Below are 16,332 nucleotides of genomic sequence, written 5' to 3'. Positions count from 1 at the left end.
TATTTTCAGCTGCCAGTCCCCAGCCCTGGCCTGCAGGCCCACACCATGTGATCACGGTCCGGCAGGTCTCGCTGGTCTGGGCCTCCTGCATCAGCATGGTGCCCTGGGTCCGCCCAGGCCACCCTCCACCCAGGATGCTCCCGGCATCCACAGTGCCCCCGGCACCTCAAGCCCATGTCCCCATGGGCCATCATGGTCCCGGCCTGCAACAATAGTAAGTTCGGGTGATCCTGGCAAACTACCAAGGTGCTGGCTCCCCCAGCACGTGAGAGGCCGGCAGTGTGTCCACCTGCGGCCCCCCAACAGTTAAGTACATTCCAAATATGTAAATGTCACACATACATAGACTGAAAACTTGGCAGCTGGGCAAGGGGGTGGGGGTGTCCCAAGAATACTGGATCTCTACTGGAACAAGATGTGGGGCTTTAAGGAGGCTCAGCAGGCATGGTTCAAAGGGAGGCTGGCTCTTTACTGAAACATATGGGGTACGTGCCTGGGATCTTCACTCCGTTTTGAACCAAGCAATGGGTTCTAGTGAGATTGCCTTTGTGCTAGACCAATGGGTGGGCACTGGGGCAGCCTGGTGTACTCGGCAGAAGAGCCAACAACCCAGTCCACCCCAGCAAGAGTCTTTTCAACTATTCCTTACATTATTCCTATTTCATTGTAGTAAGGCCAACACATCATACTGTTGTGTATAATCCACACTCATACAATCATATCAATCTTTCACAAGCTGTAAAATTCGAAATGTTCAGAGACTGTGCTAGATACTAAATTGCCTAATCTCACTTGGAGATATGGTAATTGAGGAGAAAACCCAAGAGTCTTTTCTGAACAGAGCCCAATGCAACAGCCATTTCAAGTCATTTTCCAGAATGGCATCATGACGGCAATGGGGAATTAACATAATTTTCCAGGCCTGTATTCTATGAGTGGTCCAAAGGCAAGAAAGAGTCATGAAATCCCATGCAGGTGAGATGGTAAGGTGCATATGTTAAGGGGTTTCAACCTCTGCTCAGTGCTCCCTGAGGTACTCATTCTCCGTGACAAGCTCTTTACAAAGACATAAGTATAATACAAAGTCCCAATGATTAAGAATTACTGATATCGGGAAAGGGTGTATTAGGCTATCATAAATCTCGTAGTACTGCAGATTTCAGGGCACCTGTGCTTAGCTAAAAAATAGGGGTACCGTGGCACTAAGTGTATGGTTCCATGGGGTAATGGTTAGCACTCTGGACTTTGAATCCAGCGATCCGAGTTCAAATCTCGGTGGAACCTCACATTTTTCACTGAAATGAGACGCTTTTCGGAATCTCAATTTTATTTCCCTTTATTTCATTCATTCCCGCTCCTAGTATTTACAATTCGAATACATCATGAACGAAAGTCGGTCTTAGTTTCGTCTGACTTTATTTTGTTCCGTGTTCTTTACATACTATCACTATAAAAAATGTAATCTGTATTAATTTTGCTACTAAATAGTTTTTAAAATAGTGTTCGTTCATATCACGTTGTGCATATGGACTTCACTATGGAAGATGAAAAGTGAGGATTAAAGAGGCTTTCGCTAAAAGTGTTTCCGCCCGGTTTCGAACCGGGGACCTTTCGCGTGTGAGGCGAACGTGATAACCACTACACTACGGAAACGGAACTGTACGTGTGCTTTTCTTTCCCATTATTTTGATAGCGCATGGAAGGGGGTGCTGAAGCACGGCATATCAACACAGTAACATTTAAGCCAGCTGGCTCCTTCCATGCCAGTGAAGTCAGACAGATCATTGTACACTGGATTAAACTTGCGACCAAGATCCCGTTAATATATATGTCTTACTCCATGGACACTCCCCATCTTTTGAAGTTTTAAAGGAATGTATTGTTTCATTTTGAGTGCCCCAAATCAATCCAAAATCCTTTGTAAACGTGGATCTGTCTCCAGTGCTGCATCAACCACCTGTGCCCGCACCTGGCACAGGTGAGTGTCCCTGTATTAGATCACTACCACCACCTATGCACCTCATACCATGCGCCACACACCTGAACGATTTATCAGCAACAGAAGAGATATTGTTTTCCCTGGAAAATGCAATGCCCAGAGAGCCACATGAATTTGAATCACACACCCAAAGAGGACGACACATAGGGGGCCCAGTATGACACAGGGGGCGCAGGATGGCGGCTATAGCACAGCAGTGCACGTGCCAGAGGAAGACAGAGAGAAGCACGTGGATGCGGTGCTTTAAAGACATGCATCCTGTTTGAGCTTCCAGCATCACATAGACTCAATAGACAGCTGTGTGACTGTCTCCCAGGTGTCCTCTGCCATGTGTTGGTTTGGGGCTCTGCCGATGCAATTACCACAGAGCAGCCAGAAGGCACCCCAGTAACTCAGCAGCCCAGGAACGCCATTGGTTGAATGTCATCACTTGTCTCAGAGAAAATGAATATCGTTAGAGGGCTTGAGCATGCGTGTGTGAAGTGTATTTCTGGTTGTGCATATTGTGACCAACCCCACAGATGTATCAACCTGTGACCGATAATGGCATTTTAACGAGTTGGTTGCAAGAGGGTGCCTGGGCAGTATGGCTGTGTGCTGGCCACAGCAGGCCTGAGCAATCTTATGCAAGGGAATTGTCTTTATTATTGTTATTTAGTATTGTGAACACTTTTCCCGCCCAAAAGGAACCAGAGGGCAATTTCCAGAGAAATAGAGAACTGCAACATACACGTACTAAATAATCACAAATACAGTAATTTCTTAATAAATCCAAAACATCCAATTGCAATTCAAGCTGCAGGAGCACTCCTCAAAAAGTCTTTTAAAACATGGTGGACGAGAATTCAGAGTGCACGGTAACAGTGCACAGCACAGGTTCAGATGCGTTCCACACTGCACAAGCCCCCTTAGAAAAGGAAAGGATCCACTTTTTAATGTTTGTTTTTAATAGAGAATCAACGTTTTTCTTCTAGATGACCTGATTACATATAATATGAATTAATCCAAATAGACAGAAACACTGGGCTGAACAGTTGTAAAGTTTTTAAAACAATATAGAGCTTTATTTATCATGTTGCTTGCCCCCCATTGTGACGCAGTGACCAGGAGAAATTTGACCTAACATCCTTAATGCATATACAAGCAGGGCTTCAGTATGTTAGACCGCCTTAGGGGTGCCAGATTTGACTTTGCGTGGAAATACAGAAGATAATTCATACAGTCCACTCTTAATCACACCAGTCCCTGAACTACTGTCCTAAAACCATCTTTAGGCAAAGAGGTGACATACATTTCAGTAGCTGTAGATTTTGTTCATCAGATTAGATAGTGAATACAACATGCTTTGCAAGGGACAGTCTGGGAACACAAAGAAGCCCAGGACTTAACTGTAGAATATATTGGCGCAGAAACAATATGTAAAGTGAACTCTCCCAGGCAGAGCTAAGGGATAGAACAAGAACTGAGTCTTGGAAGGGCTGCGTTTGTCCTCTTCCAGTCTCTAATGTTCTGGGAGGGTTGTTTGAGCTGCCGGATGCTCTCCTCGGTTGACACCATTAGATAAATATGGGCATCTTGCACACACTGCTTCATGAAGAATCCCAGCTGGTCAACCATCATCACCAGTGGCTCCATACATAGAGTTTTACTAACGGCTGTCTCCTAGGAAACCTAAGCTGGTGTAGGGCTAGAGGAGAGCTGTTACTCCGCACCCTGACCAGTTCAGACAGCTTTGGCCATAAAGAAGATTAACCAGTCCCTCAAGCTCTTTCACTTCCAATACGGGCAGGAGTATGTCAGTCCAAAAGACATTGGGCCTCATTATGAGTTGGCCGGTAACCCGCCTGAGCCACCGGCCGGCTACCAGCAAACTCACCTTACCATTACCGGTGCCTGAAATCCGTGTGTTACCGGGATATTACGGGTGCCAGCAACGGTGGTAAGTTCCCATTCTCGGGAGTCCCATAGGGGCCCCCCAGTTCAGCATGGTGCCCTGGGTCCACCCAGGCCACCCTCCATCCAGGATGCTCCCGGCATCCACAGTGCGCCCAGGCCCATGTCCCCATGGGCCATTGGGATCCTGTCCTGCAACAACAGAAAGTCTGGGTGATCCCGGCAATCTACCAAGATGCTGGCACCCCCAGCACTTGTGATGCTGGCCGTGTGTCCACTGTCGCCCCCCACCAATGGCGACGAGGAAGACGGACCCCTGCAGCACAATCTGTTGCCCGCAGGAGAAAGAAAAGGAAGCAGCACCCACTGCCACAAGAAAAGGAGAGAGTGGATGCCCAGTGACCCACCGGCAGACCCTCCCTGGCTGCAGCCGTGTGTGAAGAGGGTGCTTGTGCAGCCGGAGTGCGGGTCAGCCTGCAGCACTGCGGCATCGGCCATCAAGTGTTTTGCCTGCTCCCGCCGAGGGAGAAAGTGCCCAGCTCCGCGATAGCAGCTCCAAACCAGAACACGCATGAAGCAGCATCCGCTGCAAAAGTAAAATGCAGAAGAGGCGGCATCCGCCGCCGGTCAGAAGAAATGTGCCCCAAGAAGAGAGTAGATGCTAAGGGACCTCTGCCGCCTTACAGAGGGAGAGCGCGATGCTGCAGCGTGGGTGGCGCTACCGTAATCAATAAATAAATCTCCTGCCGGAAAGTGGGAGGAAGTAAGGTGCACACCAGTCTTCAAGAGGTCAGATGTTTCTGTACGGTTTTCGCACTATTCTTTTGCAAAGGACCAGGTGTCTCCTGGAACAGCTACAGCGAAGCAGGGCCTCAAGAATCGGTTGGATGATTATACTTGTGATGAGACAAAAGAGCTGAAAAGCAAGGGTTCAGTGGGTACTATGTAACAGTTTTTAATCTACAGATCATGCTAGACTCAACAGGGACACATTCCATGGAGCATCGATAAGTGGAGGAGTACCTAAGAAGAGCAATAGAGGCACATAAATCCGCGGATTAATAGCTCATAACTCCACCACTAGTGCAGAGCTACCAAAGCCCAATGATAGAAGAAAGTGAAATTAGAGTGTGTATGTGGTTGTGCAAAGTGCAGACACTAGCCACAGTCTACGCATTTGTACATGCGTACATACATGCATGTGTCTGCTTCCACAGCAAGTGTACTGCAATGAGATCTAGTCGCTCAGAGGCTGTGATGGGCCACTATCCTTGATGTGGTTTGCCCTTATATGCCAGTATCCATACATAAGAACATAGTCCTGCTGACGTTGTCAGTAAAAATGCCATGCCACAATAAGAAAACATGTCACGACTGGCTGCACCCATATATGCCAGTATAGCGATATAGGAACGCTCATCATACTGGCTTTAATTTTCCCTTGATGCCAGTAAAAATGCAATGCCATGTCAGAAAATAGCTTCAGGCAGGATGCAACCAAATTAGCTAGTCTAGCCAAGTAATAACACTTACCATTCAGTATAAATCCCTTTTGTTTTCCAGTTCAGTCCACTTTATTTCCTCATGCATTCTTCAATTATGTCCCCACTCTTTTGCCTTCTCATTCTGAATCCTGTCTCCCTGTACTGAAATCTTTTTTTTCTCTGTATCCCTCTGTGCATCTCTATCACATCACAACTCAGATAACTTGGTTGGGGAGGGGGGCGCTGTAGCTCTCATAGAAGATGGCCGCCTGATTGTGAACTCCGCTTCGTGGGGCGCCTTCCTGTTTGAATCCTCCTTTGGTGCCCTATTAAAACCTGGGCCAGCCACCCTATTAAATTGCTGCAGGACCCGGGCGTGTGCTGCTCGAACCCCGCGTCCTGAATCAACCCTATCGCAGAGATCCAGTGCTTTGAAATTGGGCCGGGAGCTGGCGCCGTTCTGCCCCGCTCCTCTGCTCCAGAGTCATTTGGCTTGACTCTGAGGATCCGGGGCCTACTGGGGGGAGGGGCACTGTGCGGTGCGGCGTCACCTTCTCCCCACTCCTCGAGGAACCGTTGCGGCCTGTGCGCAGACACCAGCCCCCTGACTGGACCCCGGGGTGCAACCCCAAATGTAGAGCTGTTGCTCCGCCGCCTCTCCCAGGGCGGCGTGCTGCCTATCAGTGCCTCTTGTGGATCCGGAGAGGAGGCTTCCTGTTCTGGGACCGGATTGCGGGACGCTCCCGCTCCTGGCTACTGCGGTGAGTCCCTTCGGGTCCCACCAGACACTCTGCCCATCCGCACTGTAGTGCTGCCGGTGCTGGCACGCGTCGCCTCCCTCCCTGGACTCACGACCGGAACCTGGACCTTCTGTGCCGGGACCCACTGTGGCTGTCGTCACGCTCCGCTGCCCTGCTACCCTGCCAGACGCACAGGGCCCCCGCTCCTAACGCGACCTGGTGGGCCCTGTCGGGGGGGACACAGACTCCTCGGGCGCCGTCATCTATTAACCCGTGCACCACTTAGGTGTTGGCACACGCTGCCCGCTGCTGGCCCTTGGATTGGGACCTCTTCTCTTGGTGTGGATCCTACTGCTCTCCACCGTAGTGCCTGCATGGGGTATTCGCCGTGGTGATACACCTCCCGCTCATTGCGCCACATATATCAGTTGGGACACCACACAGACCATGGTTAGTGGTGCACCAGGCTGGTCCCCCCTACCGCGGCGCGCAGTGACTGGACCCTCTGCTTTACTTGGATATACTGGGATCGAAGACCCCTGCAGTGACTGTCTCCTCGCTGCCTGGCCGTGGGCGTCCTGCTAACCCCTCTGTGGTCCACCACTGCCTTGCTGGGAGCCTTGGCGGACCTCTCCTCCGACACAGGAAGTGGACTCCCCAGTTTGCTCAACCACATCAGTGCCCATAGCTGCTCCTACTTCCACCCCTGTCACGGCACACTGATCTCCGGTTCTTGGCCTTCACCCGTGATCTTCGGGGCGGTCGACACCAGGGGATCCACTCACTGACCACTCAGTGCCCTCATACCACTGCCGGCCAGGGAGATCCCCCCCGGACCTGCGAACTGGCGGGCAGTGGTGACCAGAGACTCCACATCCTATTACAGCACTACTTTCCACTTCAACCCTGTCGTCCTCTGGGCGCCCGAATGCTCTGAATAGCCTGTCCGACCATCCTCTGTGTCCTGCCCTCTGCCTCCCGACCTGCCTCGACACTCCTGCCGCCCGCCCAGGCCTTCGGGCCCACCCTCCGCCTGGTGCCATGACCAAGGGAGCTGGAAAGAAGCAATGCTCAATTAACATTTTCACAAAAACCCCGTTGGGGCCGGTGGGGGAGGTGTCCGGGTAGGAACCATCTAACCCCTCGACCTCGGACCCGGCAGACGCTCAAAAAATGATGGAATACATCCGGGAGGTGTTCACCACGCTCCACAGAGAGCTTGACGACATGAATGGCACTATATCCTCTATCAAGGCTCATATGGAGAGGACCGACGGCCGGGTTGCCGAGATCGAGACACGAGTGAGTACCACCAAGGATAACTTGAGCTCTCTAAGGGCGGAGGTCTCCACACTTTCTGGCCATGTCGCCGAGGTTGAGAAAAAGAACGAGGACCTCGAATCACGCTGGAGACGTAACAACCTCCGCATTATCGGAGTACCCGAAGATGGCATAAAGGTACCCATGGAGGATTACTTAGAGTGCACTCTACTAAAATTGTTAGACTCCAAAACTCTCCCCATAGTTCGCGATCGAGAGAGCCCACCGTGCCCTCACTGCAAAGCCCAGACCGGGCGCACCACTACGACCCATTATAGGTAGAGTTCTAAACTTCCGTGACCGTGACGCCCTGCTCAGGCCGGCTAGAGCCAAGGGTGAACTCATTCTGGGCGCTGCCAGGATCCATCTATATCCTGATTTCTCGGTGGCAGTCCAACGTGAACGCAAAACCTTCCTGGCAGTAAAGAGGAGGCTTCGAGACCTGCAGGTCAAATACTCCATGTTATACCCCGCTAAATTGAGCATTGAACATTCCAACCAGGTCTACTTCTTCACAATCCCTGAGGAGGCCTCCAGATTTATCGATGAACATTTCCCCGGCTGACCCCCTTTTGAAACACACATTGTCAATGTTATGTTTATTGGCTGATTGTTCATGATTTGGGACTCCGACTTGGTACAGAAATGTCTACCCGGTGGATGAGCGTGAGAAGGGGCTGTCTTCCGCCTACTCGAGTTTTTCGGTCTATGACATGTATGTTCTGGTCCTTAGGGCTGGCCTCATAATCCCATGGGAGACTCTCGTAGTTATCACTGAACGCCTCTCTGGTTCAATTTCTCTCCGCAGCGCTCATCCACTGTTGCTAGTTTACTCTATTAGTTGCTGTTAAATTCAGTCACCTTCCTGGTCTAGTTGATTGATTAGGGGGCTACTTCCCCCATACGTGAGAAAATTGTTTCTATATTTTGCGATCATGCCCTTTCCACCCAGGTGGAGTCCTACCCGGGTGGCACAAGATGTCATCACTAGGCACCATGCTTATCCTTAAATTGCCTTCCGGTCCGGAGCACCGCCGCCAGGCCAGCTCACAGGCCCCCCGGCGTTGATGCCATTGGTTTGGATTTGGTTGTTTGGGCATGGGGTTGTCATTCCTCTGTTTGTTTGGGGGCGGGACGTCGGAGGGGGTGGGTGTTGTTGGGTTTTATGTTAAAAAAGGCTTGGTATCCACAGGGGAGGTAGAGTATGGGGCAATATTGTTCAGTTATTATTGCAAGGCTGATCAAATGGTGCACCGATCATGGGGAGCACCACCCCGTTAATCCGTCACTTCTAATGACCACCTCTGGACTGTCAACTGAGGATAACTTGACATTCATGAGTTGGAATGTGCGGGGGCTGGGAAACTATAAGAAGATGAAACAACTACAGCTTCAGGCCAAACGCCATTGGGTCAAAATACTGTTTTTACAAGAAACGCACGCCTACACCGAGTATTGTGAAAGATTTGCCAAAATGTGGGGCCCTCAGAGGTACTTTACTAATTATTCTACCCAAAGCCGGGGAGTTATGACTCTAATTCACAGGAGCCTTAAATTTAACCCCATATCTACACAGATCGACCCCCTGGGCAGATATGTGTTAGTCCATGGTAGTCTGCAGAATAAGGAGGTGGTCCTATTAAACATCTATGGATCCAATATCGACGACCTGGAGTTCTATTCACATCTCACGTCTCTCCTTGACAGCTTCCTGCTAACAATAATCCTCTGGGGAGGTGATTTTAATACGATATTTGACGTAGACCTTGACAGATACGGCTTCAGACCTCGCCGACTTTCCAAAGCAGCCTACACTACACTGTCATCTCTCCCCAGTCTTTCCCTGGTGGACGCATGGAGGCTTCTCTATCCCGACTCCCGCTCCTACTCCTTCTACTCTTCGGTGCATGACTCATATTCCTGAATCGATAGATGGCTAGTGTGTGACATACTTATAAGGAACATATCTCACCTATCGATCCTTCCCAGAACCCTCTCTGTTCATTCACCGGTGACTATTACCCTTTGTTGGGGCCCGGATCGTGACCGCAGCAGACACTGGATAATGAAACCTCACTCTCTCCTCGACCCCGTCTTCAGCTCAGAGCTGGAGACCGCCATTGAGGAGTTCTTCGAAATTAACACCAACACAGTGTCCTCACAGGCCACCCTCTGGGAATCTTTCAAAGCTTATATAAGAGGTATTGCCCTGTCTAAGGAGAACAGCATCCTTAAAACAATTCACAGAAATATTGCTGAAAGCAAAGCCATGCTGTCCGCACTGGAAGCTCAATGCTCGCTACACCAAACTCCGGAACTCCTGGCATCAATCGGTACGGAACTTGACACATTCCGTTTTCTTGCGGACCGCGAACTGAGGTTCCTGGACAGCCCGGGACTTGCGAGGAAATACGGCGAGTGTCAACGCCCAGGCCATCTTCTGGCCAGGCTTCTCCACCGAGAATTTGGTGCCCCTCCCATCCCTGGAGTGGAGAGACCCGATGGTACCCTAGCCACGTCCCTGCAAGATATTAACTCTGAATTCCTCTCTTTCTACGAATCCCTATATGCCAATGCAGACAATGTCCCGACAGCGGAGATCTAGTCTTCCCTAGATAAGCTTCCCCTCTCGATCCTCTCCCCTGAGACCATTGGATGTCTCGAGAATCCATTCACCACCGGGGAATTCTTGGATGCCATAGACTCACTCTCATCAGGGAAATCCCCAGGCTCAGATGGCATTCCCGTTGAATTCTATTAACACTTCAAATCACTCCTACTCCCTCGCCTAATGGCCCTCTGGGAGGAATCAGTGGAGGTAGGTCTGTTTCCCCCTTCGCTCTGTGAAGCCACAATAACCGTTTTGCTGAAGCCCGGTAAACCCCCCACTCAATGCTGCTCTTATAGTCCACTCTCGCTTATCAACGGGTACGCCAAATTACTAGCCCTACGCCTTGCCCCCTACATGCCGCATATCATTCACCCCGATCAAGCGGGATTTATTCCGGGACGCTCCACCTCTCTGAACCTGAGGCGTCTCTTCAACATTATAAGCAGGATTAACCCAAATCTGCATGCAGTAGCAGTGGCACTCGATATGCAAAAAGCCTTCGATTCTGTCTCGTGGGAGAATCTCTGGCGGGTTCTTAAAAAATGCAAATTCTGCCCCGCTTCCTTTCCTGGGTCGGGCTGCTGTACTCCAACCCAGTGGCCAGGGTTCGTACTGAGGACCGATGCTCCCCCCTTTTCCAAATAACTAGGGGCACTAGGCAGGGCTGTCCCTTCTCTCCTCTGGTCTTTGCCATAGAGATGGAACCTTTCGCGGACATAGTATCCCTGTATGCTGATGATGCCCTTCTCTTCATCCGTTCCCCCGACACCAATTTGGCTCCGATATTGGAAGATATCCTTTTTGGACAAGTTTCTGGCCTCAAAGTAAATTGCTCTAAATCTACCCTTTTGCCGCTCACTGCCTGCACACGCCCCCCTCCTGATACCCAGCGATTCACATGGGCCCAGTCAAGCTTTACCTACCTGGGCATAGTAGTGTCTCGCCGATTCGAACAGGTTTTTGAAGAGAACTACCAAAAATACCTCACTAGCCTTACGACAAAAGTCGCTGGAGTAGGCTCCCGATCTCACTTGCCGGCAGGATAGGGATACTAAAAATGGTAGTATTACCCCAGCTTCTGTACAGGTTCGCCAATATCCCCCAGTGGCCGAGCGGCTGGTTCTTCCGGGTGCTGACTCGTACCCTTAATACCTTTCTTTGGCACTCAGACATGGTCCGGCTTAAACTCAAGACCTTGACCATCCCGATGGAGGTTGGCGGCTTCGGTGCTCCTGACTTCCTTAAGTACTGGCTGGTGTCCCAACTCCAATACACTTCACACTTGTTTAAAACATTGGACCCCCCACCTCATGTCAGACTCGAAAAGCTATCGATCAGCGATCGTGATATTTGCTCCCTGGTTATCACGCCCATGCCGAGGGTATTAGACTCACTTGACCCGGCGGCCTCTACTTCTCTGGCCCTATCTAAAACATGGTAATTACTAGGCATCGCCCACCCCTTTCATGGTAACTTTCCACTTTGGAACTTCCTCCCGGAGGTCCCACATGTACCTCCCGTCATCGTTCGCCGGTGGGCAGAGCCTGGATATGAACAACTATGGGACTTCTTCGAACAGGGTAACTTCATAGAGTGGCCAGATCTTCCACTGTCCTTGAAGCGGAGACCATCCGCTTGGCTTCAGTAGTCACCCCTCCGGAAAATCCTTAAACACAAATACCCCAGTTTCCCAGTGCTGCCACCTGATGAACCTGCAGTTACGGAGCTTACCTCTCCCACCCCCATGAGGGGCAAAGTTTCCAGACTCTACACCCTGGTACAGGCTAGATCGGCCCCTACATTTACCAAGTTAAGACATACCTGGGGGGATGACCTTGGTCTCGAAATCACAGATGAACGATGGGCCCGAAAGTGTGCATGTATTCATCAGGTATCCTTTAACTCCCGCTTTAAATTGATCCAATTCAAGGTGCACCACAGATACCACTACACCCCGAGCAGACTACACCACATTTCAAATGACTTGTCCCCAAGGTGCCCCAGGTGTGGCTGCGACAACGCTGGCTATATCCACATGATTTGGTCCTGCCCCCGTCTCACTCAATTTTGTAGCGCAGTATGTGCTACTATGTCAGCTATCCTCGATCACCCTATTACCCTATCCCCAATGAGTTGTCTTTTCCATGACTTTTCTGAGCTCCGCTGAGATTCCAAAAACCTGGCTGGACTTTGCATGCCACTTGCTGTACGCTCTATTTTACTCTGCTGGCTTCGGCCTACCACACCCACCCATGCACAGTGGCTCAGGGCGGTCACATGGGCATCGGACACCGAAGAATCCTGGGCTATACAACAGCCAACCCACTAAAGACCCAGAGATGTTTGGTCAAGGTTTCGTTCATACATGGCTCCCATTGATTCTGCCTCGGACTCTACATCTCCAGTCCTCTCCCCCTGCTATTCCCGCACAACCTCCGGAATTGTTCACTCACTGCCCCCACACCCACCTTGGATGTCTGCCACATGTGCACAAACTGGTTTTGAATTTGCTTTATATGTTTGTATTACCTGCATTGCTCTGATTATACTTGTCCTGTATGTAGCTCACCTGTTCCTGTGCTGCCAAGCTAAATAAATAAAAGTAAAAAAATAAATAAAAAAAAGATAACTTGGTGGATGGGACAGAGAGGAAGAGGATGTGGGCAGCGGCAGACCCTAGACGGGCCTGCCACCTCCCCTCACTCACCTAAGTGTGCCAGCACTGAGAGGCAGACACTGTTGCCACCTAGATCCTTTATTACTTTGGGCTATTAGGTGGCACCCACCTATATGCTGAAACTATTGCATTAGAGTCCAGATCGGGGAAAAAGGCATCTGAGGAGGGAACCAAAGCTTGTAAGTGTTGTTTAGTTATTTGCCCACCCATTGACTGCCATGGCCATGTGGCCATTCCCACCCAGTCCTGCCCCTCCAGACCCAAAACTCCTAATTATGGGAACTCTTTGAGTTAACTTTAATCAAGACTTACCATCTAGCTTTGCACTCGAAATGTCTGCCAGTGTTTTTTCAAAGCAGTCTTCTGAGGGCTAATGTCTTAATTGCAGGAGTAAAGTGCCACCGGTGTAATTAAAATGTCGTAACCAAGTCTACATTCACAAGCACCATGCGTGTCCTTCACTGAAGTCTTGATAAAAACATGCATTGACAAAGCCTACTGTGATGGCTTGTGTTTTAAGATTTAAGTATTAGACGTTTGCCGGCACTATTATTAGATACCCAGGTACACACACCATTTTGCTGCTGGTACCATCAGTGGCCAGTTAATACCACTAGGGTGGTGCCTGGCAAGTGCCTTTCCCAGGCCTAGATAAAAGTCCAAACTGTTGGCATTGCCAGTGCTTGTTTAAAAGCAGCAGCACATGGTGCCAAGCAGTCACGTGGTGGTGCTTTGCTATTGGATCGGCCCTCTGTGGCACAACACCAGTGACACATATTCCTGCTAGTGAAGCCAGCTGTAATCCCTGAAAATCGATATTCTGCGGACAGAGATAAAACAGAAGAAAGATTGTGGGAAGTTCGCTCTATACCAGGTGATGAGAATGTGGTGGCAAACGAAAGCCTGACACATTCCTTCTGATTTCTGTGGCGAGGCGAAAGAGGAAACATCCCAAAGTAGAACAGAGATAGAGAATGAAAACAGTTCCCACATACAAAAAACTCCGTGCCGACTCTAACATTAGTGGAACGTTATCGTAAAGGGATGTAGCACAGCCACCAGCAGTCCCTATAGCAGAAACAATCTCGGTCCTGCATCGATTATCACTTTCGATTTCACTGCCGAACCTTTTCTACAAACTAGATTTCATTTGCAGAATTACTGGGCCGAGGGTCGGACGGCACAGATATTACGATGGTGTGTTTTACGTGAGGGGATGTAGCTCAGTGGTAGAGCGCATGCTTTGCATGTATGAGGCCCCGGGTTCAATCCCCGGCATCTCCAGGTGCATATATTTTTTGGGGTACGCATGAACGCCAACATTTAAAGGATATACTGTTACATCCTCTTTGGGTTTCTGGTAAAGAGGACTATAATTTTATGTCGCATCTCACTACATTGAACATATTCCGTCGCTCACGTTTCAAGACTATCCTTCTTGTGACTAGTTCACATTACCAGACTGGGGCCCTGTCTAGACAACAAACAGCCGGAGCTGCCTCAGCAATACCGCGAATGGGGTTCACAGTAAACAAAACCCCTGGAGAGATGGTGACTGACAAATATAGATAGCATAGAACAAAGTGATCATGGGAAGCAGCAGCAGCAGGCAGGATTGGGCAGGCAAACATTCCACGTGACTTCTCTGAAGTGCCTCGAAGGAGTTCTTTAAAAGGGAAAAATAGAATTCATTAAATGTTTTCTTTAAAAATAGCTGTAAATTATCATAACCTATTCGTTGATGTGTTTTTTTTAAACTTTGTTTCAACGCTCTTAACATGTACATAGTCAAAGTAAAACTGTGCACTTGATTCGCCGCCGTCTGCAAGCAGTAGTACATTCATTTCAGCATACGGCAATACATAACGCCTCACTGTGGCAGTGCACAAGGATCTTATAGCATAGCACAGGCATGTTTTATTGCATGTATGTATTGTGTTTTGTATGGCACAAACCTTGCTGGGGCATAACAGAAAATTTTACATTCGGGGTGACGAAATGACTATTGCTCTGTAGGAGCACAGGGGTGAGTAGTGTCCAAAACACCTACTCAGCCCCAGACTGCTACTAAACCAGCAATGAGCGCAGTCATAAAGGGGAAGCCGACACACCCGACAGGTATACCCCCTATGCCTCTTTTGGTAACTGTGGCAAAGGGCAGTCTAAATTCTTTCTGAGGCGTTTGAGCTGTTACATTTGCACACAAACACCAATAGTATGGTGGTACCAACATGAATAAATGCCCAACCAAGGTTCTACAAAAACAGGAACTTTAGGAAATACGTACAGTGCATACAACAAATTAAAAACAATAAAGACCCACCTCTCTAAAGGAAACGGAGAGAATACACACTATGGGAATAAAGGGGCATTCAGTGTGAAGACAGGGGTGCTGGCCAATGATTTTAGCAGCACATTTCAATGTTCAAGGATATGTCTTTTAAATGGCTAAGAAAGGTGGCTTAAAAGTTACTGAGGTGCCGAGGCAGACAAGGGGGACAAAGATTCTTCAAATGCGCATGTCTATTGTGATTGGGGCTCAGCAGCATCGAGTCAGGCTTATTGGAGCTCTTTCTGGATCGAGTCAGTGTCAAGCCGTTTCAATTGGTGGTCCCACGAGATCATGGGCGCTGAGACAGGTTGAGTCCGCTCGAAGTGCTCAAATGGTACAGTGCAGACTTTTCAAAAATGATTGGCTAGATTGCGCAAGCTGGTCACCCCAAATGTGCCCTTGGGTGGGTTAGAGAGTAGAGCTTGCCTCTGCCCTGAAGCCTTCTGTCTTCAGCTCTATGGCAGAGAACTTTGGTATAAACTAACCATTCCCAACACATTTCCAATGAATCCTTCCTCTCCTTCTTCTGAGAATCCAAAGATGAATCAACTGAGGACCACATTTCCTGCCTTTATAAAGGCAACATTCTACAGCAGATTGGCCCAAAACAAGAATGTAGTCAGTGTCCAATCCAGGCTGCTATGACATGTGTACCTTGTCTTCCAATGTCATATATAGAGTGCCTGTGTCTGCAGAGAGTGGGGAGAGGGAAGGATGCGTAGGGAGGCCTGACAGAATCCAAAACAGTAAAACCCCTCTCTTGACCTAAGCCTGATCTCGTGGTACTCTAACTGCACCCACTATCCATGTCTGCATGCTTCAAAATGACTCTGGTGATCGACACCCTAATGTGACAGTGGCTTTGTCATATCAGGGCTGCCGGTGAAACACTCTTTCGCAGGGGACCTCCCGGTAGAGAGTTCCAGTACGCTGATGGGAGGTGTTAACATCTTCAGAGGCATAATAAGAAGAGCTTCCTGGGACAAGGTCCCACATGGATTGCCGGGTGGAGGTCAGAGAGCCGCTACTGGGTGAAGAGTGACCCCCAGAGACAATAATAACCCATCTGGGGGGGAACGATGTGGCACAGCTGGGAAGAAGGCAGCTGCTTAAGGAAATGTGCGCCACGTTCTGGGCATTGAGCGAGGAAGGGGGCGCTTGTGGACTCATATGGCCAGAATCGTGCCCAGATAAATATGGAGGGGTGCAAATTCACACATGGCTGTGGAGAAGTGCCAGAAAAAATGGAATATGGACATGACAAAGTTTTGCAGGG

The 16,332-nt window shown here is 49.5% G+C and overlaps 3 non-coding genes across 3 annotated transcripts; 2 read left to right on the top strand and 1 right to left on the bottom strand.

Moving 5' to 3' along the window:
* Positions 1 to 1,212: 1,212 nt before the first annotated feature.
* TRNAQ-UUG (transfer RNA glutamine (anticodon UUG)) lies at positions 1,213 to 1,284 on the top strand. Its single transcript has one exon. It is a non-coding gene; the product is annotated as a tRNA-Gln (tRNA).
* Positions 1,285 to 1,580: 296 nt separating this feature from the next.
* On the bottom strand, positions 1,581 to 1,653 carry TRNAV-CAC (transfer RNA valine (anticodon CAC)). The gene has a single exon. It is a non-coding gene; the product is annotated as a tRNA-Val (tRNA).
* A 12,283-nt stretch (positions 1,654 to 13,936) lies between these two features.
* Positions 13,937 to 14,008, top strand: TRNAA-UGC (transfer RNA alanine (anticodon UGC)). The gene has a single exon. It is a non-coding gene; the product is annotated as a tRNA-Ala (tRNA).
* The last annotated feature ends 2,324 nt before the right edge of the window (positions 14,009 to 16,332 follow it).

Source organism: Ambystoma mexicanum (assembly GCF_040938575.1).
Source record: "Ambystoma mexicanum isolate Mex_15411 chromosome 12 unlocalized genomic scaffold, UKY_AmexF1_1 Mex_chr12_unloc.2, whole genome shotgun sequence".
In the NCBI taxonomy this organism is placed as follows: Eukaryota; Metazoa; Chordata; class Amphibia; order Caudata; family Ambystomatidae; genus Ambystoma; species Ambystoma mexicanum.
The sequence above is the reverse complement of the archived record's forward strand: the minus strand, read 5'-3'. Positions and strand labels throughout refer to the sequence as shown.